Source organism: Artibeus jamaicensis, unplaced genomic scaffold (genome assembly GCF_021234435.1).
Source record: "Artibeus jamaicensis isolate MK-2021 breed Jamaican fruit bat unplaced genomic scaffold, CSHL_Jam_final contig_1539, whole genome shotgun sequence".
Lineage (NCBI taxonomy): Eukaryota > Metazoa > Chordata > Mammalia > Chiroptera > Phyllostomidae > Artibeus > Artibeus jamaicensis.
In genome coordinates this window covers 936,649-958,374 of record NW_026521299.1, presented here as the reverse complement: position 1 = coordinate 958,374, position 21,726 = coordinate 936,649, and the positions used below count along the sequence as shown (strand labels likewise).

Here is a 21,726-nt window from a genome sequence, read left to right as displayed (position 1 = left end):
GGTCGGTAGGCCACAGTGAGCCAGCAGGTCACACATGCTCCAGGTGTCTGTTCCCTCTGCCAAAGCCACAGGAAGGCACCAGTATGAGGCGCACAGCTGACCAACAAGCTCAGGGGTGAGCGTCCTCTGAAGACCTGAGGGTAGGTGCTGCTGTCAGAGAACTGGGCACTCTGACAGCAATGAGGATGACAGATAGGGTCCCAAAATAAGAGGCCAGATGGCAGCGCTTACTTAGCAAAAGCAAGGTGGGTGCGATTATTACAATTATTGGCAAGGTCACAGTAGCAGTTGAAAGGGCCTGACCCACACAGCTATGGAGACAGTTAATAGAACCCGCATTCCGCCCTGGCCTGGTAGCTCAGTTGGCTAGAGCATTGTCCCGATACACCAAGGTTGTGGGTTCGATCTCCAGTCACAGCACATAGAGGAGGCAACCAGTGAATGTATAAATAAATAGAACAACAAATCGATCTTTCTCTCTCCCACACCTCCCATTCCTTTCTCAAATTATCCTTATCCCCAGGGGCAGCCAGAGTGGCAGCCAACAGGACACTGCCACTCCATGTAACAAAAGGAGCCAAGGCCTGAAGGCTGCACCACATGGAAAGGTCATGAGCCCCCACCCAATCTCCAGACTTGAGCAAGGTTTCAGATCCAACTGACTGAAGGGGGCCAAGGAGTAGTGGCCCTGCAACCCCAGGACAAGCATATGTAGCAACGATTCCACCGACCCTCCCCAGGGGACTCACACAGCCATTTCCTTGGGTGACCAGCACTGGGGAGAGAGAGATACCCAGGCATTTCAAGGACCATTAGACACAGGGTCCACATGCGTGTCGGTACCCAGACGCCATCGGTCATTATGGTCCCTGTCTGGATGGGAGTTCATGGGGACAGTTGATGCATGGATTTCTAGCCCAGGTTTGGCCACGTCCTGTGTCTGGGCCCTGGGGTCCACCCGCCGGTGACAGACAGGAGGTGCAGCCTCACCCTGATCCCCACTCCCTCGCAGGATCACCCAGAGAAGTTTCCTCGTTCAAGTCCCAGTCCTGTCCTTTTCTAACAAGCTACCTTGGGGCCTATTTTCTTCTCTTCAAAGTGGCAATGATGGCGCCTGCTTCACACCACAGCTGTGAGACCACTACGAGGGCCAGAATTTCACACCTTGTCCCTCCTTATTCTCAGCTGACAATTGTGACGCTTGTTCTGAGAAAATGAGAGCGGACCACAGAGACTGCCACGCATGCACCCCACCCTCTGCACCCGGCCCTGGGCTCAGCCTGCCTCCCACGGGGTGCTGGCCCTGCCCTGGGCCCTCCAACCACTCGGAGCATCCACCAGCGTCCCCCACCACCCGCACACAGATCTGTTTTCCTCCACACGGAATCTTTCCTGTCGATAGAAAGGTGGTGCCGTTTCTCTCACTGAAAAAGAACCCACAGAAGCGACCCTCCGCAGACTGCACTCTGGCCCCGGCTCCCGCCCCGTGGGCCCGGGAGGACACTCCTGGGAAGGCTGTCCAGGCGCCCTGTTTCCCGTCCCTCCCGAAGCCCCCGGGCCCTGGCTCTCACTGGCCACCTCCGACGCTCGCAGTACCAACGCCCCTGGCGCCCCCTTAACCTCCCCCTCAGGCTGCTCTGCTGTCACCACATAGGCCCGACACACACGACCCCCAGCCTCTCTGACACCACCCCCACTTCCGTCACTGCTTGGCCCCGACACTCAGGCCTGGGGCCTCACCTCTTCCCCACCTGTGCTCAAAAGAGTCTCATCCAGGCCCAACTCTTCCACTGAGCACCAGTCTTGTAAATCAGCCACTTCCTCACGTCCCATCTGGATACCGAACTGGTCACATGCCCCAAACAGACCTCTTGCTTGCTCCCAGGCCTGCTCCAACCCTGGTCTCCGCTCAGAAAACAACACCACCATTCCACCAAATGCTCAAACCAAAGACCTAGGTTCCTCTCCCTCCCTCATCCCACACCCCAGCCTGCATCATCCCTGCGCTGTAGCCCTGTGGGTCTGTCTCATCATCTCTCACCTGGAGGGCTGTGCATCTCCTAAGAAGGACCCCTGCTTCCACCTTTGCTTCCTATTGTCTGTTTGTCAGACTGTCATCTTTTTAAAACATAAATATAACTTTGAAACGTCACAGCCTGGACAAAACCCTGCAGTGACTCACCGTTTCGCTGAGAACGAGGTCCTGGGGCTTGCTGGGCCCACAGGCAGAACACGGAGGCTCCAACCTGTGTGCATGCCCTCACCCCAAACACTCCCACTCCCTATGCCCCTCCAGCCACTTTGTCCTTTGTGCGGCCTGCACATGCACCAGGCTCCGCCCTGCCACTGGGCCTTCGCACCTGCTACTCCCAGAGCTGGATGCTCTTTCCCCGGTGTCCACAGGGCTCATTTCCTCTCCTCCTTTAGGTCTCTAATCAATATCCCTGACCCCCGCCCACTCTAAAACAGCCAGCACAAAGGGAGGAACTGCATTGTCTAGCATCGGGGCGAGAGCTGGGGGGCAGCTCTCTCCCAGACAGAAGTGCTAGCAGAGGCCGCCGTTTCTTTGCTGAGCCCTCCTCCCGCAGAGCCACAGAGCTGGCAGGCAGGTGCCATATCTGAGACTCTATCAACCTGGCTCACACTGTTTGCCCCACCCTGGTGATTCCTTGAGGCCTGCCCAACCCAACTTTTGGCCCCACCCAAGCTGTTTCCAGTGGCTTTTCCATATGAATGGCTTGTCTTGGCCCATACTTCACACTTTCCCAAATTCTCTCCCACAAGCAGTATCTGGCTTCAGTGAGCCCTGTGCCTCTTGCGAAGTTGCCCCAGGAGTGGCACTAGCAGCAGCTGGCCTTGGTTCACAGCTTGGGTTCATCTGGGCACCTCCAAGTCCAGCACAAGTAGCAGCCATCTGTCGATGACTTTGTAGCTTATACTGTGTGACCCCAGACAGAACACAGGTGGTTGCTGACCTTGGACATGCCAACAGCAATCGAGGCTCAACTGCTACAGGAGGGTGTACACAGCTTACATGGTGGGCACACCTAGGGTACCCAACTTGGGTAATAGGGGAGGCTTAACCACCACTGGACTCTACAGGACACCTATTACGTTAGGCCACTCTGCCAAGCCTGGGAAATGTAACAGCTCCACCTAATACATAGAAACAAACTCAGGGAAGCTGCCAAAATGAGGAGACAAAGAAACATGGCCCAAATGAAAGAATAGAACAAAACTCCAGAAAAATAAACAAAATGAGACAAGCAATCTGTTAGATGCAGAGTTCAAAACTGGTTATAAGGATGCTCAATGAACTTAGTAAGAACATCAGCAGTATAAAAAAGATCCAGTCTTGTCTTTTTTACACTAGAAGTGAAGGATACACTAATTGAAATAAAGAACATTTTACAGGGATCAGTAGTAAAGTGGATGAAGTCGAGAATCAAATCCATGGCTTGGAATATAAGGAAACAAAAAACAACCAATCAGAACAGCAAGAAGAAAAAGGAACTTTTAAAAAATGAGGCTTGTTTAAGGAGCCTCTGGGACAACCTCAGGCACACCAACACTCCCATTATGGGGGTGCCAGAAGGAGAAGAGAGAGAGCAAGAAATTGGAAACCTATTTGAAAAAATAATGAAAGAAAACTTCCCTAACTTGGTGAAGGAAATAGACATGCAAGTCCAGGAAGCACAGATTCCCAAACAAGATGGATTCAAAGAGGCCCACTCTACAACATATAATTAAAATGCCACACGTTAAAGACAAAGAGAGAATCTTAAAAGCAGCAAGAGAAAAGCAGTTAGTTACATACAAGGTAGTTCCCATGAGACTGTCAAATGATTTCTCAAAAGAAACTTTGCAGGCAAGAAGGGATGAGCAAGAAATATTCAAAGTGGTGAAAAGCAAGGACCTGTAACCAAGATGACTCTGTCCAGCAAAGCTATCATTTAGAATGGAAGGGCAGATAAAGTGCTTCCTGGACAAGGTAAAGCTAAAGGAGTTCATCATCACCAAACCATTATTATATGAAATGTCACAGGGTCTTCTTTAAGAAGATCAAAAACATGAACGATAAAATGCAATGAACACATATTTATCAATAATTGGACAAGCAATTGCTTTAAAAAAGCAATTTTTAAGCAATTGCTTAAAAAATAAACAAGCAAGCAGAACAGAAATAGAATCATAGATACAAAGAACATTCTGATGGTTGCTAAATGGGTGGGGTATCAGCAGGATGGGTGAGAAGGGATTAAGAAGTACACACTGGTGGTTACAGAACAGTCATTGGGATGTGAAGTACAGCATAGGGAATAGTGTGGCCAAAGCACATACATGCATGACCCATGGACATGGACAATGGTGTGGGGATCGCCTGAGGGAGTCGGGGGAGGGCTGGGGAGAGGGAGGCTAAGGGGGAAATTGGGACAACTGTAATAACATAAACCATAAAATATAATTAAAAGAAAGAAAATTCTTTACCTTGGGTGAATCCAGTTTTCCCCAAATTTGACTGTTTACAATGCGTCCAAGTACAACCTCCCACCTCCTAGGGCCACAGGGACCCATCTGAGGAGGGTAAGTCCCCTAGGCTTGGGCGGCCAAGGATGGCGGCTTCTTGAAAGGCCGAGAGCAAGAAAGCAGAGTGAGGACACTGAGGTGAAGGGAATGGCTCGGTTTGGGGTTTGGAGGATGTGGGTTAGGCTGGGGTGAGGACCCTAAGAGGAGCAGTGGCAGCTAAATTGGGGACCTGAATTGGGGACTCTGGTGCCCTACAGCTACACAGCAGCTGGGCACCTGTGCATAGGCCACCTCCATCCTCCGCCTCTCAGTGCCACAGTAAGATGGCACCTTACTGCCCAGAGGCTCTGAGGCTATGGGTGGGCTCTTAGGTTAGTTTCTATCATTCAAAAAGCCTAAAGCCTCTAACACCCAGAGTGAGTCCAAAGAAAACTCCTGATTAAATGGATCCACAGAGAAAAGACACCCCACAGAAATGGGAAAATACTTGCAAATCATATATATGATAAGGATCTGGTATCTAGAATAAGTCAACAATAAAAAGATAAATTACCCTATTAAAAATGAACAAAAGATAGGAAAATACATTTCTCCAAAAACAAGATACAAAAGGCCAATAAGCACATGACCAGATGCTCAGCATCATTAGTCATTAGAGAAATGAAAGTCGGACCCACAACGAGATGTCCCTTCACACCCACTAGGAGAGCCGTGATCTGAATGCTGGATGACAGCAAGGGTCGCCAGCGCCAGGAGGAGCTGGAACGCCCACACAAGGCTGGCGGGGATGGAAACCGGTGTAGCCTGAAGAACAGTCTGGCAGCTCCTCAGAAGTTTAACGCAGAGTTACACTGTGACCTAGCAAGTCAACTCCTAGGTATCTAGGAGAAATGAACACACAAAAACATTTACGTCCACACAAAAACTTGTATGTACAAGTGCCCATAGAAGCATTGTTCATAATAACCCAAAGCGGCAACAGCTCAAATATTCCTCAGTGGATGGCAAATGGATGAACAAAACGTGTGTAACTGTGCAATGGAACAGCATTCAGTCATAACAACGAGTGGGGAACTATTATGTGCTACACCACGGATGAACCTTAAGAACCCGATGCTACCCGAACAAAGCCAGTCACAAAAGACGTCTCTGATTCCATTTGCATGAAATGTCCAGAGCAGACAAATTTACAGAAACAGAAAGTGGATCACAGGCTACCAGGAACTTGAGGGAGGGGAGCTGAGGCGCGACCGCCAACGTGCCCGGGGTGGGAGTGTTCTGCAGTCGAGGGTCGCGCAACTTAGTAAATGTGCTAAAAGTCATCACATGTTAAAAAGTCAAATAACACACATGAAAAAATCCACGGCTCCTTCGACAAATGGGCAATGACAGCTCTGAGGAGCCTGGAATGTCATCCCAGAAAGCAAGCACGCTCTCAAAGACCAGAGTGGTCGATGAGCAGCTGCCCAGCCACCCTGACCAGGCTCCCACAGGCCCACGGTAGGAGAGTCTGAGCACTGCTGAGGGTGACATGAGAGAGGCCTGAAACTCATCAAACGCATAAAAATTCGTAATGACAATGAAAACCAAATAAAAAACCCACGACGCCTGCAGTAACCAAACATCTGCAGGAACCCAGAGTACGGTCCCCTACACACTGCTCGTGGCATGTGCACTGGTACCGCTGCCTTGGAAGACGGTTTAGCGTTGTCTGGCAGGCCTGACGATGCACACACGCCGCCAGCAGGAACTGTGGACCTGCATGCCTGTGTTCACCCAGAGACGTGTAGATGAGTGTTAAGAAGGGTTTTTCACAACAGCCACGCGTCGGAAGCAGCCCCGATGTCTGTAAACAGTAGACTGATAAGCTAATCACAGTCCACTCACATATCAGAAAAGGAGGCAACGCTGAAACACAGAAGGACAATCACTAAAAAGAACAAGCTAGATACATGGCAAAAAGAAAATGTTAACCGAAGAAAAGCCAGACATAAAATAATGATTCCATTAATTAAAATTTAAAAAGAGCCCTGGCTGGTGTAGCTCAGTGGATTGAGCGTGGGCCTGCGAACCAGACAATCGCAGTTCGATTCCCAGTCAGGGCACATGCCTGGGTTGCAGGACAGTTCCCAGCAGGGGACGAACAAGAGGCAACCATACATTGATATTTCTCTCCCTCTCTCCTTCCCTTCCCCTCTAAAGATAAATACATAAAATCTTTAAAAATTTTTTTTAAAAGATAAGATAAAATGCATAACCTATTTTATATACTTTTATATTTTAAAAATGGAAAAAATACTTACTGATCACCTTTGGGGGTTGCTAGAGCACAAACTCATTTTTCTTAAAATTGACAAAGGGAGAGAATGGAGCCTCTGTCCTGGTGTACGTAGCATATTTTGGAATAACAAAATAGGCATAAAATGTTTCTTTGTAAAAATATAACTAAGCAAATAGGCCCTGGCTGGTGTGGCTCAGTGGATTGAGAGTGCCAGCCTGCAAACCAAAGGGCTGCTGGTTCGACTCCCAGTCAGGGCACATGCCTGGGTTGCAGGCCAGGTCCTAGTAGGGGGCGCTTGAGAAGCAACCACACATTGATAGTTCTCTCCCTCTCTTTCTACCTTCCCCTCTCTACAAATAAATAAGTAAAATCTTTTAAAAAATGTATAACTAAGCAAACAAAATGATCAAGTCAGAAAAACCAGATCACCATCTGGTAAGAAGAAAAACATGACAGTGATCAGATGTTAACCTGCAGTAAAGGAGGCATGACCACAGCCCTCAGGGCCCCCCACTGTCCCGGCCCCTGCCTTCCCCCCATGCCCCGACACTGTGTGGGCACCTGATTCCCTGCAGACCACGGCACTCCAGCCCTTGTGGCCAGTCTGAGCAGAGTAAACGCTTCTCTAGCCAGGCCAACAGGAGATGGGCTTATTTGCATGTGATTTGCATGCTGTTTTGTGTCCAAACTTTGAACAAATATTTCAAGAGTTCTGCCAAGGGGGGCACAGGCCCTTCCTCAGTGCAGACCCTGGAACGAGTCTCCAGGCCTGAGGTTGAGGACAGAGCCCAGGCCTCCAGGGCCCAGCTCAGCTGAACAAAGGTTCAGAGCAGCCCAGGGTGGGGTAGTAAAGGGGTCCTGGTGGGAGCAGGGGTCTCAGGAGCTGAAGCTGACACAGGCTGGGGCACCACCCCCATCCTCCTGCCTCACAGATCCCATCACCACGGCAGTCAGGGGTCTCCCCACCTGTCCATCCCTTGGGTTCTCCCTGTGGGGTTTGCCTTGGCCCTGTCTGGGGAGAGGTGAGGGGGGAAGGAAGCCTGCTGTGATTTGCCACCCTGCCCCTGCCCTTGCCTAGGGCACCAGAGCCAAGCCAGCTTTGCAGCTTTACCAGGCCAGCTGGTGCGAGGCGGGAGGGGCCACCAATGCCCAGGCTTAGCTGGGGGTGGCAGGAGGGCCTACTCAACCAGTCGAGACCAGTGACAAAGGGGCTGGGGAGGGGAGCAGGGGTGGGCATCCCGGGCTCTGTGAAGTGGAGGAACCCTACATCTGAGGTGCCCCATCTGGGGCAGGGCCAAGTGGGGCAGGTGAGATGGCAGCCGGTCACCCAACACTCGGGGAGCAGGCGGTGGTGGCAGCCTGGTGTCCGATGGAGCTGCTGATAGAGGTGACACCCGATATCCTGCTGTGGGTGGGGCCCGGGGAGGGGAGGCAGGATGGGGAGAGCCAAGTTCAGAACAAGGCTGAATCCCAGCTCTATCACACACTCAGTGAGGGACCCTGGCTGGAAGCCTTAAACCCTCTGCAGCCTCAGCTTACCCATCTGGAAATGGGGTGTTATGAAGGTGAACTGAGCTAATCAACACAAGGAGCCCAGTACAATGCACCCAGTAAGTGCTTGACAAGCTTCACAAGTTGCCCTTATGGAGCTGGGCACAGCAGGAGTGAGTAGGGTGGTGGACAGCTAAATGCTGGACAGATCCACAGATTGGAAGCCCCTGGGGGCAAGGACAAAGCCATTCATTCACCACTGAATGGCCAGTGCCCAGCACTCAATACCTGTTTGTTGATTGAATGCATGAGAGTAAAACTACAAATCATAGCCACTAAGAAATATTTATCGACCAGTCAGTGGATCCCCAGTGAAAATCTGAGCTCAGATCCCAGGTCTGCCTCTTCCTGGACGAGCAACCCCGGCCAAGCCATTTCACCCCAAGAACCTCTGCTTCTCCATCTAGCAAATGGAAATAACGGTGATCAATGGCTACCTTTCTCACAGGTTTATTTCAGGGTGCAAAACAGAAAATGGATACAGAAATGTAGGAGGTACTGTCGGTGTCCCTTTATTGGAGGGGCACCCCTCCCCCAGTCGCTGTGGGTGCTGGCTGCTAGTGGCTCACAGCTGCCCCCTTGTCCTGAGAGGTGATGCTGGCTTCTGTGTGAGCTGCTCACCTACAGATGCCTGGGAGGTTGTGCCCTCCCCCTGAGGCAGCCAACGGCAGCCTGAGGGGGTACAAAGGCCTGGCCCCTGGCCTCAGGGAAGGGCAAGCCTGTGGTGCTTGCTGCTCCCACCAAACAGCTCCCTGCAGGGTGAGGCTAGAGCTGGTCTTCTGCTGAAAGCAGCCGCTGCCAGGCCCCTTCTCACCCCACAGGTGCCCTGGCTCCCTTCTCCTGAGTACTCACTGGCCACAAATCACCTGCCCTGGAATCCCTGTGTTGGGCTCTGGTTCCGGGGCATCCAACCTAAGACAGGAAGTATTTTGTAAACTATAAAGAGAATGCACAAGTGTGGGGTTATTTAATTTAACCCCAGGAAATGCTCCCAAAAGAAGAGCAGCTGACAGACTGGCAGAGCCCTGGGAGGAGGAGGAAGTCCACTCTGTGGGCGGGGCTATGGGGCCCTCAAGGGACTCACCGGCAGGCAGAGGAAACTGAGAGACACCAATGAGGCTAACATCAGGGATGTGCGAGTGCTCTGAAGGGAAGTAAAGCAGAGTTGGGGGGTAGAGGACCCTGGGGCTATTGCAGGTGAGACGCTCTGGGAAGGCCTCTCTGAGAATGTAATGTGGGCAGAGATGTGAACATCAAGATCCAGTTGGCCCCGAGGCCAGGCACAGGCAGCAGCAGTGCAAAGGCCCTGGGGCCAGACACAGGGAGCAGCAGGGTAAAGGCCCTGAAGCAGAAGAATATTGGATACATCCAAGAAATGACCGGACCCCGGGGAGGAGGGACTAGTGTGAGATGAGGTCAGAGGTATGGACAGCCAGACCACTCGGGGCCTTGCAGGCTGTTAGAGGGCCTTCTACAGGACTTCAGGCTTTATTCTGAATAAGAGAAGTCATTGAAGTTTTGAGCAGAGGGATGTAATGTCATTTAGGTTTTAAAAGGATCTTTTTGGCTGCTGCAGCAAAGAGAAGGGCAGGGAGGGCAGGAAGACCAGGCAGAGGCTGCTGCAAAAATCCAGGAGAGCCACAGTAGAGGACCTAAGCGGCCAAACCTGGGAGAGTCAGGAGGACTTGCTGACGACTGTTCGAGGGGTCAGAAGGCAGATGAACCCAACTACCCATTTACAGAGGGGCCCAAGAACATGCTAAACTACTCCATAAGAATGCAGTCAACGAAGTCCAGACCTGGGAGGTTCTACAGGACAAGTCCTGGCTTCTCCAATAGATGAATTGCCAAGACAAAAGAAAAACATGGAGGGGAAACAGGGATTAAAAGAGACTAAGACATATCAGCTAACACAATGTAGGGAGCTTATTTGAATATTGATTTGAACAAACTTTAGGAAAAAAAGGCACGTCTGACGACTGGGAATGTGAGTTCGGGGTGGGTGTCTGATGATATGAAGCAAAGGTCACGCCTTAGGTGCAGGAATGGCGTTGTCACTGTGGTAAGAAACATCTTTATCTTGATGTATTTGTGATGAAAGCATGGCTGGGATTTGGTTGGGAGGAATGAAACAAGACTCACCGTGAGTTGGTAACAGTTGAAGTTGACTGATGGGTACATTCTACTATTCTCTCTACTTTTATAAAGGTTTACACTTTTCCACAATAAAAAGTTTAAAAATAAAGGAAAACAGAAGAAGCCGAGTCCAGGGGAAGGCAATGAATGGCCCAGGGCCCCTGGTGAGTCAGCCGCAGGACCTCACGCTGGGCCTCCCAACCCCAGCCCGTGCTCCTGCCGAGCCTCAGCTGTCTCTTCTCTGGTGGCTGGTCAAGGCTGGACCCGGGCAGGCCAGGGACAGTGTGTGTGGGCCTGGGGAAAGCCCAGGTGGGGCAGAGTGGGGCTGAAGGATGCTGGGCTTCTGCCAGGCCCTGCGAGGAGCAGGGAGAGCCCTGGGCCACCCGCACCAGCAAGGCCGATGAGTCTGGTCATCTAGAACATCCGGCCTCTGCCCCACTGGCCTCATTCCCCACTTCCTCGGGTTCTCTCCCCAGCTCCTTCGCCCACCTCTCACATTCCAGCCACTGCATTTTTGTCCTGGCCGTTACTCTGCCTGGAAGGCACCTTCCACCTCTAAATGCACCATCCTTTCCTTCCAGGTCTACCTCCTGCAGAAGACCTCCCACGATCGACCAGCCGGGTCTCTGGGAGCCTGCCTGCCTGCCTGCACCCTGGACGGGGACCACCTCCACTCCTGAGCAGCGGTGCTGGCGCTCGGAGGGTGAGAGCACAGCCTCTGGGTCCAGCCCGCAGGGCTGTGAATCCTGCCCCAGCCACTTCCTTGCAGTGCGAGTCACTTAGCCTGAGTTCCCACACCTATAAAATAGGGTAACCTCCTAAGTTCCCAAGAAGCCTGAAGGAGGTGACAGGTGTGAACACATGGGACAGTCCCTGGCATGTGTCAGTGGATCTCAGGTCCTGAGGCCCCTGGCACTGCCTCCAGGGCCTGCCTCCCTCCCTCGTGGCCCCCACACAAGACACCCCGATGTCACACACACTGTGGGTGCTTGGTTACCACTTTCCCGGACACTGCCCTCTTGATACCCAGACTTACCGCCCCTTCCCCATCCCTGCAGGGTTCGTCCAGCCCAGGACTGGGAATGAGAAGAGAGGAGAAACGAGAAACCAGTCACACACAAACACTCTTCAAACCCAAGTGGCAGCATCTGATGCAAATGCCACCAAATTAGGGGAATGCTCATTTTGGTTTTTTTAGATTTCTAACAAAAATCTCAGGTACTATCAATTATAATTTTAATTATGTTTTTATGAGGAATGATGCTTGCTGTATAAAATGCAAACAGCGCGGGATGCTGAAATACAGAGGAGGCACCCCCTGGCCTGCATGCGGCTTCCCGGTGAGACCCCGAGGTCTGCTCTGACGACCCTGAGGTCTGCTCTGATGACCCCGAGGTCTGCTCTGAGACCCCGAGGTCTGCTCTGACGACCGCCAGGCCGCAGCCTTCCAGACACTTCTGTGCAACGGGGACAGGGCGGGACGCGTGCGTTGTTAGTGGTGTCACACCACACCAGGGTCTACAAAATCACTTGCTCTAACTAGATGGCGTGTTCTGTCTTTCCACGCTGGGATTAAGCTCTGTCCCGTCCTTTTCTCTCAGTGTCCCCAGCACCTAAAACAGTGCCTGGAGATTCACTTTGAGATTCCCTGACCGAGTGAAAGAATGAGCCACCGCCCAAAGTCACATGGCCCAGAGACGTCCGGGTCACGTCACGCACCTCCGGGCGGACCTTTAGCTTGGCCGCAGGACCATCCCCACGCAGGTCCCTTTGCGCCCTACTGAAAGGGTGCCTTCAGGAGACATCCCTGGTGAGGAATTGCCAGGTCAGAAGAAAGGCGGGGCAGACCTGTTCTCCCCGGCTGGGGGGAGGGCTCCAGTCTCCCCACTTCTCAGACGGACTGACCGTACTTAATGACTCCACCCTCGGTCATCCAGTCTCCTTTCGTACCCCCTGAATAAAGAAGAGGATGTATCATTTTATTATTCTGAGCAGCACTAGGGAACCAAAAGCCACACATGGGGAGCTACTCTCCAGACAATAAACAGAAACAGTTACAGATGCAAAATTTGAAACATTTCATTAATTTCTAAAATGGACATGTTTTTTTAACTGCCAAATTCTAACAGGCACCCCAGTGACCCCTCCCCAAATGCAAAAGAAGAGAAAATTGGGACCCCCATGCACTGCCTCCCTCTCTCTCTACTCCTCCCCATCCCAATCTAGGGGCCAGTTTTAGCAAATAAAAATACAGGACACCTAGTTATGTTTAGCTTTCAGATAAGCAAAAAGTGAAATTTTTAGTACAATTATGTCCCCTTTTGGGTGGCGAACACTATCTGTTGGCCCAGCTGTGGGGGTGCTGTGAGCACATGACCCTCAGGGGGCAGCCCTCTGGGGGCGGGGCTGCTGCTGCCCCAGTCAGCGGCCAGGCCCTCACCCGGTGTGGAGCCAGATCGGCGCTGGGGTCGTAGGGCCTCACCATCCCAAGCATATTCTGCTCTAAACGGCCCCTCCAGTACCAGAGCACCCTGAGGGTCCCTAAGGGTACCTGAGGGTTCCTGTTAGGCCAGCATCTGAGGTCTACTTGTCCCTCTGGCCATCCTGCTTCCTTCCCCTGCTGTCCACAGGTGAGGCTCAGGGACCTCCCTCCCCCCACACACACATTAATGCCCCCGTCTGCTTCCTGGGACCCTGGCCTGTGCCCCAGTCCCCACCTTCCCCCCAAGTCCATTGGGCTAGACACCAGCCACAAAGTGCCCGAAGCAGGTGGGTCTGGCGCTGGCTGATGCATTTCCTTTATTTGGCTTCCCAGCATATTCTACAATTTCCACAACAAACATGTATCACTTGGGTAATAAGAGAAAATAATAAATGCTTTTTTCTTACAGAAAAATTTTAAACCAAAACAAGCACCCCTCATCCACCTGGCACCTCCTCCCCTCCCCCATTGCTTCCACCGGCTTCCCCAGGGAGGGCTCCCCCAAATTAGTGAATTCCCCCCCACAATGTTCTTCCCTGTCCTGCTAAGCCCACAGGCACTTTCACTTCTCCACCGAAGGCTTCTACCACCAGCTTGTTCCTGCTAGGGGGTCATATGCAAATTTTTTTATTGTTTCCTCATCTCCTATTAGAAGAAAAATGCTGTATGAGCCCTAAGACTGGTGAGGAGAGGAAGGAACAATGGGACCATCATGCACGGGCTCACTGCGCAGGTGCGAGCTGGGACTACTCAGTGCCAGGCACTGCAGATGTCACGAACAGGACACTGGACACAACCCCTGCCCCTATGGACTTCACAGCCTGGGGAGGGGGCGATAACCAAAAGCCCCAGAAGAAACTGTGTGAGGAGAGGTGAGCTACGTATGAGGCGGGCAGCTCCCAGACCAAGGCCAAGCGTCTGGGAGGAAGAGCAGTGTCTCCAGAGGCTGAGTGGGGAGAGAGGAGGGAGGGTGCTCTAGCAGGCAGAACAGCCAGCGCAAAGGCCTGCAGGTGAGAGAAGAATGACTTATTTGAGGAACTGAAAAGTTAGAGCAGCTGGAAGGCAGAAGGAGGGTGAGAAGGGAGAGGAAGCCTAGGCAGAGCTACATTAGGGAGACTGCACTTTGTCCTCAGGGCACTGGGGAGCCACTGAAGGATGAAGAGCAGGAGAGTGACAGACACAGATGTGCATCTTATAAAGACTGCTCTCCTGCTCAGTGAGGCTCAACAGTGTGATGTTATTATTCACCCACAATATCACGGTCACACTTAATCATGCACATACCACCTACCCTGCAGGGACTGTAGCCATGGAGTACCTAAGCCCATGTCTCCACAGATAGAGCCCATCCGCAGCAGCTCGGTGCACAGCCCTCTGGATCTTGCAATGGGGAGTATAGATAGGTTAAGAGCATGGACTCTGGGGCCTAGGTTCAAATCCTTGCTCCTCCACTTTCAAAGTGTGACCCTGAACAGATAACTTCGTTGTGCCTCAGTCTCATTTGTAAGGTGGGAATAATAGTGCCTGTATCACTGCGCCACGGTGAGGACTGAACAAATTAAAAATACTTGGGACAGGCCCTGGCACATGGCAAGTGCCGTGTGCTGTGAGTGTGTACTGTGACCCCTGCACCGTCCCCTCAAGGTCCCCAGGGCCAACACTCGCAGGCACTAACTAAAACAGCCTCCGTCTGCCTCCCTGTACCCCTGAAGCAACCTTTTCTTACTCTCCCCATTGCTAGTGGCCAGGACAGGGCCACAGAGGAGGAACCTCTGAGCTCTAGGACAACCAGACACTCTGACCTGGCTCTGCGGCCTCACCCAGCTCCCTCCAGCCAGGAACTGAGTGTCGCCCCTGCTCTACCGCTGACCTTCTCTGGGCCTCAGTCTCCTCTCTGTCGGACAAGGACAACTCACAGCTGTCTTGTCAGCATGGCTGTCAAAGGAGCGGGGAGGGCTGGGGCAGAGCTCTGCAAATGTCCACGCCTGTCACAGACATGAGGCCTCGCCCCTCCACACAGAGGAGTCAGGAAATTTGCCCACTATGAGGACCCCAGAGGTTGAGGATGGCCTGGTTTGAGGCTTCCAAGACCCCCTACTGCTGACTAGGACTTTCCCAAGGGCTGGGACAGAGAGATAAAGACCCCTGGTCTGAGCTGAGCACCCAGGAAGAAAGTGCCAAACCAGGGGCCTGAGGAAAAGCCAACCTTCACCCAGGGTCTTTCACTAAGCCTGGACTAGGCCAGGGCACTCAAACCAGGGTCCCAGAAAGACCTTCCAGAGACCACAGTGTTTATCTTCAAATGCCGTAGCTGCCCACAAGTTCGAGATCCAGGAAGGGCCTAAATGGGATTGTCTGTTTTGGGTGGCTCTTTGGTCTTGGGGGATGGGAGGAAAACACAAGAGGGGGGCTCACCCCCCTCCCTCAGGTTGCCAGCTATTTCCCAGAGTTCAAGTTCGTTCATTCACTTATTTCACAAACATTTACTTGGTGCCAAATCTTGGTCAGGTGCAGGGTTGATGACACAGAAGAATGAGACAGGTTCCTACCCAGAAGGTCTGGAGAGCAATAGACGAGACAAGGTAGCCAAACCACAAGGCAGACTAGGTCAGAGGCAGGAGGTGAGGTTCTCACCCGTCTGCGAGGGAAGCTGCCTGGAGGGGGTGGCTTTTAAATGATGATTCAGACATGTGATGAGAAGGCCAGACAGGTGAGGGATAGAACCCCCAAATCATTGGCGGTTTGTCTGCACCCTGATGTGCCAGAGCCAGGGCGGTGCGGGCTATTTACGGTTATGCCCAGAGAAAAGCGGCCACATGTGTCACTGCATGTGGGGTGCAGAGCCGGTGATGGGGGTGGGGGGCAGCTAGGGCTTTAAACTGGTTCTGGCCAAGCCCTGGGGTTTGCCACTGTGTCCCTCACACCCTGATGATCTTTTAATGTTTTCGTGGCCTTCTGTATGGCAAAAATTGGGGGGGGGGTAGGGGGAGTTCCAACAGGCAGCAAGTGGCCTGGGGAGGAGGGGCAGTGGCAGACTGACCATGGCTTCTGCTGTATCTGCCAGCCATTTAGCGTCACCTCCTTCCCTGTCCACTCCCATCACAGCTGGGGGGGGGGAGCAGAGGGAATGAAGAAAATATCTTTAATTGTAAACCAGACAGGGCACAGGGCGCATCAGCTGCTGCGCTTCTCCCCAGCCCACTCTGATCCATAAATGGCCTCTGCGCCAAGCTGGCAGCAGCGCACCCACCCTGCGGGTACCCCAGGGGCCTGGGTCCCAGTTTCCCAAGGAACATGTTTCCTGCGTTTTCCCGTGGGTAAGGGCCTCCGCCGCCAGCTTCTTCTCCCGAGGGGCCCATGTCTGGGGCATCCTGTCACTGCGGGGGGCGGGGGTGATGCCACTGAACCCGAGCGCTTGCAAAGCACCCCCGCCGACCCAGGTAACAGCCCAATCCTCCCCCGCGCTCTCCCGGGAAGACGCCAGTCTCTGCGCCCGCTGCCAACACGCGCTCCCTAACTGGACCCCCTCCCTCCCCACTTTCTATCCAAGGACCAGACCCCCTACCTGGGGGCAGGAGTGCCCAGCACCAACGGCGGCGCCACCGCGCCTAGCGAGGCGTCAGGGGCCCGGCCTCAAGCCAGGACGGCTTCCCGGGGGAAGAGGAGGATGCGTTGCCGCCGCCGCGTCTCGGGGATCTGCGGGGAGGAGGAAGGTCAGAGCCGCGCAGCGGGTGGGGGTTGAGGGAGGAGGCGTGCACAGATGCGCTCGGATTAGAGAGGCATTTTTAGCGAGCCAATGGCAGGCGGCGCAGGGCGGTGCGGTGCCTGCGCAGGTGGAAGAGCCGCGGCTGCTGAGGAGGCAGCAACCGGCTTAGCCGCCCTGGGCAGAACACCCTCGCTCCCCCGGCTGCGGGGTGGGCGCCCTCCCCCGGGAGGTGCTCCCAGCCCGGGCAGAGGGGCTCTGTGGCGGCGGGTGCGGGGCGCAGCTCTTCCGAGCGCTCCTCTGAGACCCTCCTGTGGGTGCGCAGTGCACACAGGGATGTCGCTCCCTAACCCTCTCTGCCCTTTCCCCGCCTCCTTGTACTTGCCTCCCGCCCTGTCTGTCTGTCAGTCGGTCTCTGGCCTCTCCTAATCCCTCGCGTGTTGGTACGTGCGGGTACGGGTAGAGTGTGTGTGTGTGTGTGTGTGTGTGTGTGTGTTCTGGAGCAACGGCCCCTTCTCCCCCACTGTCCCACCCAAAACACCCTCCCCTCGTCAGCTCCTCCCAGAAGGGCCCCTGTTGACCCCGTGGGGCACTCACTAACCCTCCCGTCCTAGTTCCAGCTGGACCTGCAGGCGCCAAGACGGACCCCGGCCATCTCTCTGAGGCTGTCTGTGACCACCAGCGGCCTTCACTCCTGCCTTGAACCTAAATGCTTCCGGAAGCCTCGCACTGCAGAGACATACAGGGGTTGATCGTTCACTCAACATCTCTGTGGAGCCCCTGCCGGTGGTTCGGTTGGTTGGAGCGTCCTCCGTACGCCACGAGGTTGCGGTTGGATCCCAGGTCAGAGCACATACGTAGGTTGCGGGTTCTTTCCCCTGGTCGTAGTGACCATTCATGTTTCCCTCCCCCTTCCTGTCTCTGGCCCTAAAAATCTAAAAATCAATAAACATATCCTCGGGTGAAGAGGTTTTTTAAATAAAATAAAATCTATTTATTGAGGGCCTACTTTGTGCCAGGTGCTGGGCTACCGCAGAGTAAAAACAGACCCAATCTCTGCTCCCAGGTAGTTCACCTCTGTGACGGAAGGCAGACAAGTAGAATTAGTAGTATTCAGAGCATGTTTTAAAGTGGAATGAACAAAGTAGAAAAATAAAGTCAGGGAAAGGGAGGGTGTTCAGGGAGAAATTCAGTCCCAGCTATTGTGGGGAGTGGCGGTGCTGAATTTGATCAGACGTCCCTCAGGTAGGAGCTTCTGGTTTGCCACACCTCATCTCCCCCTGTTGTTCGAACCTGGGCTGGTCACACAGTTCTGTTTCTTGCCGTCCTCTCCATCTCTCCCCACCAGGGGCACTGGGATTCATGACCTCAATGACACAAGTGCAGTATCTGTTCATTCAAGAAGGATTCTCTGGGCACTCACGGCATGTTAGGTATTAGATCCTAGAAAAGTTCAACATCTGGTTAGGGAGGCCAGATGGTAGTACCTACCCAAAGGACAAACAGAGCAGCCAAGCAAATGACCAATGACCCAGAGAAGCTGAGAGGACTCTGAGTTAGGGCCATCCAGGAAGGCTTCCCGAAGGAGGCAGCATTCCAACGGGGCTAAATGACAGCTGGGATTCATCTAGTTCGTGTTGAGCCACATGAAACAGGAGACAGGGAAGAATTACTGGGAGAGGCTAGCAAAACCAGGGGACACTTGGCAGGTGGCTGGGGCTGGGGTTCTGGAGCATTTGTGGACACTCTTTATTTACGGGGTTTGCTAGTGTCTGGAGCTGATGAAGCCCCATGCCCATCCCCACCCCAAGAAGTTTCTGGTCCCAGCTACCCTCACCTCCATCTGAAATTTCCCATTGTCCCTGGAGAAGGCATGCTGAGCCTGCAGAGAGGGAGAGAATGACACATCGACTTCACTTAGTTGCTTGTTTGCTGGGTAAAAATGGGCATTGTTGCTCAACTCCTCTGAGGTTCAGCCTCCTTGCCTTAATAGCTGTATGTCAAGTTTCTTAATTGATCTGCGTGCCTTGGTTCCCTTGTTTGGAGAATGGACACGGCAACAGGTTGTGTGAACAATAGACAAGACGGTCTAGGTGAACTGCTTAGCACATCCGTGCTCAGTTAATTTTGTTGTGTTTACCTTATGACACTTACATTTGCCTCACATGGTTGTTGGAATTAGACAAAGGATGTAAGGCACCTAGCAAAGGGCCTAAAACCTAGTAAGTATACAATAAGTAGTATCTATGATTAGTATTAACTACATGAACCTCTTTAAACAGAACTTTCTTAAAGTGAAGAGACTAGCTCCCCAAGAGGCTCTAAAGTGCAATGCGTAGACTAGAGCCCCTGCCCCTTCCGTCGGCCTGGCTCAGCGTGTCATTGGGGATTCGTGCAGGCGGAAATGAGCCCAGGACTGGTAAGTTTCCAGAGGCAGTGAAGTCTAGAGTACAGGATGCTGACAGAGAGGACGCTAGGTGTCCCTTGGCAGCCGGCCGTTTGGGTCACAGTGCCAAGGGCTCTGAGAGGCCAGGGGCTAGAGGTTAGAAGAAACTGGAACCACTTGGGACAGTTGTGGGAGGGCAATGAGAAGCAGACCTGAAGAGGCAGATGATGGAGGGAGGGGTCGGGTGGTGGGGAGAGGGTGCGAGGGAGCAGACAAGCTGGGCTTAGTCCATCCGGAGTTGAGGTCGCCTGTGTTGAATTAAGACCTTAGAGCCCCAAGCTTTGAAAAAAATCACAGTGGGAAACACACATACCCGCACTTCCCCATCCAAAATCAATGTGGTTTTGGAAATGGACAGAACTTTCATGCTTCCTAAGATTGAACTAGCCTCCTAGATTCTCTGACTGTAAAACTTCTGTTCCTCGGAGCTGAACTACCCCCACCCTCTCCCTGTCTAATTGTTTTATGCCCCTGTTCAGAGAACAAGACTTTCTCTCATTTGCACAGCACTTTTCACTTTTCAAAGTGCTTTTCACCTCTCTTATCTCCCCAACAGCTCCCTTTCCTCAGCCCTAGTATGCTCTGACTGACCGGGAACTCCAAAGGACCTTCCTCCTCACGGAGGGCCCTGCCACCCTCGGTCAGGACCCCCGCTACACTCTCTGCGCGTGCGCCCGGAGTGAGGAGGCAGGCACAGCCGCCCCCAGGCGTTTCAGTGCAGTCAGGAGGGCCGACCAGCACGGAGCAAGTGTGTGGAATCCATCGATCAATGACACATAGTAGATTGGTTATCAGTGTCTCAGGTTTAGCCTGGGAGAGTTGGAAGGAGCTGGGGAGGCTTCGGATAGGCTTTTGTTCCACCCGCAGTGGAAAGCGTCAAGGAGGAGTTGAGGTTTTGAGGGGTTTTGCTATTCTCACCACACTTCTGGTTGGAAGCACGGAGGGAAGTGTGTCCCAATTTCAGCAGAGCAGCGCTCCCGTGCCCAGAGAGGAGGAAAAGGGACTGTTGAAGGTCACGTGGCGCATTAGTGACAGGGCTGGGCTAAAAACAGATCTGCCTTCTGGTCAGGCGCTGCTATCACCAGATTCCTCTACCTCCCCCACTGGCCTGCACAAAGGTGGGCCGGGCAGAGGCAGGCAGGGATGGGCCCAGTGGCCTCCGTGGTGCTTTTGTTTCTGAGCTGCCTCCCAGCAGCATGCAGAGAGCTGAGCAGTTCACCCCCAAGGGACCAAAGGTACTTTTAAAACAGCCTCACAGCCCCTCTGCTTCTCCTAACCTTCCAGCTGTGAACCAGCTGGCTTCACGCCTGCAAGTTGTTTGCATCACCTGCCTGGCAGACAGAGGTCGCTGTCGCTGCAGCCTGAATCCCAGGGCCTAGACCAGGGTGTCAGCGTCTGGGAATTGTGGCTTTCTCTGTCCACGATTCATTCCAGAGGGGTAAAACCAGGCCCTGAGGACGCGTCATCTTGACAAGGCCCTCAGCTTGGGAGGTGGCCAGAGTTAGGGTTCACCATAGGTTATACACAGCCAACGGCAAACTCAGAGCACTTTTCTTGGAGCAGGCCCTCTCTGAGCACTTTAAGATCACTAGCCCCACTTCGAGAGAGGGAAACAAAGCCCCAGGAGGTTAGGTAATTTGCTGAAGGTCACACAGCTGGTAAACAGTGGAGCTGGGATTCAAACCCAACAGTCTGGTTCCAAAACCATGATCTTAATCACTCCATATAGCAGCAAATGTTTCTGGAAGGTCTTACTGTGCACAGGAGGATTTTATATCAGCTCAAGTTGTACTCTTATCCCCATTTTACAGATGAGGAAACTGAGGCTCATTGTGTCCTTTGGTGAGGCCTCTCAATGTATAAAAATGAAGGCTATTTGAGATGGTTCATTGTATCAGCGTAGGAACATGTCTCAGTGGCCTAGACACCATCACCACCTAGTGGCCTTATACCTGAAATGCAGGCAGAATACCCAAGCAGATGCTGGATGTCAAAGTTCAATACTCAACAAAGACTTTGTGTTGTGGTTTTGATTTTTAATTTCTGCGCTCTGAACAACAGAGAAATGTGGTTCACTAATAATAACCTTTTATACTGAAGATATAGTCATGGGCAGAGCTCACCATTTGTAATGTCATCCTCAAAATTAATACCTGGGGAAAGGAGAGCCTGCATGGTCTGCTGAGTTTTTAGTTTTCCATTGGCTTTCACACGCATTGTCTCATTGAACTCTTGCCACAACCGGTATTACTTTCATACCTACTTTTTTTAAAAAAAATTCTCACTTGAGGATACATTCATTGATTCTAGAGGAAGAAGAAGGAAGAGAGAAATATCAATGTGAGAGAAAAAAGTTAATCAGTTGCCTTCTGTACACACCCCAACTGGGGAATTCACCCACAACCTAGGTATGTGCCGTAACCAAGAAACAAACCAGCAAATGTTAGATACATGGGACAAAACTCCAACCAACTGAGCCGTGTCAGCCAGGGCCATGCCTATTTTAAATAAGGAAATAAGTCTTGTCAAAGAAGCATTGATTGAGTTGGCATTGGAACTGGAGAGGCCCCATTGGCTCAAGGTTCCACCTTCCAGGCCCA

At 52.6% G+C, this 21,726-nt stretch overlaps 1 protein-coding gene across 2 annotated transcripts in view; it reads right to left on the bottom strand.

The window, feature by feature from the left end:
* PACSIN1 (protein kinase C and casein kinase substrate in neurons 1) overlaps positions 1-16,703 on the bottom strand; it is a 60,223-nt gene extending 43,520 nt beyond the window's left edge. For both annotated transcript variants that reach the window (XM_037134442.2, XM_037134441.2), the window contains exon 1: positions 16,543-16,703. The gene's annotated coding sequence lies outside the window, so the exon portion shown is untranslated. The remainder of the gene's footprint in view (positions 1-16,542) is intronic.
* Positions 16,704-21,726: the final 5,023 nt, after the last annotated feature.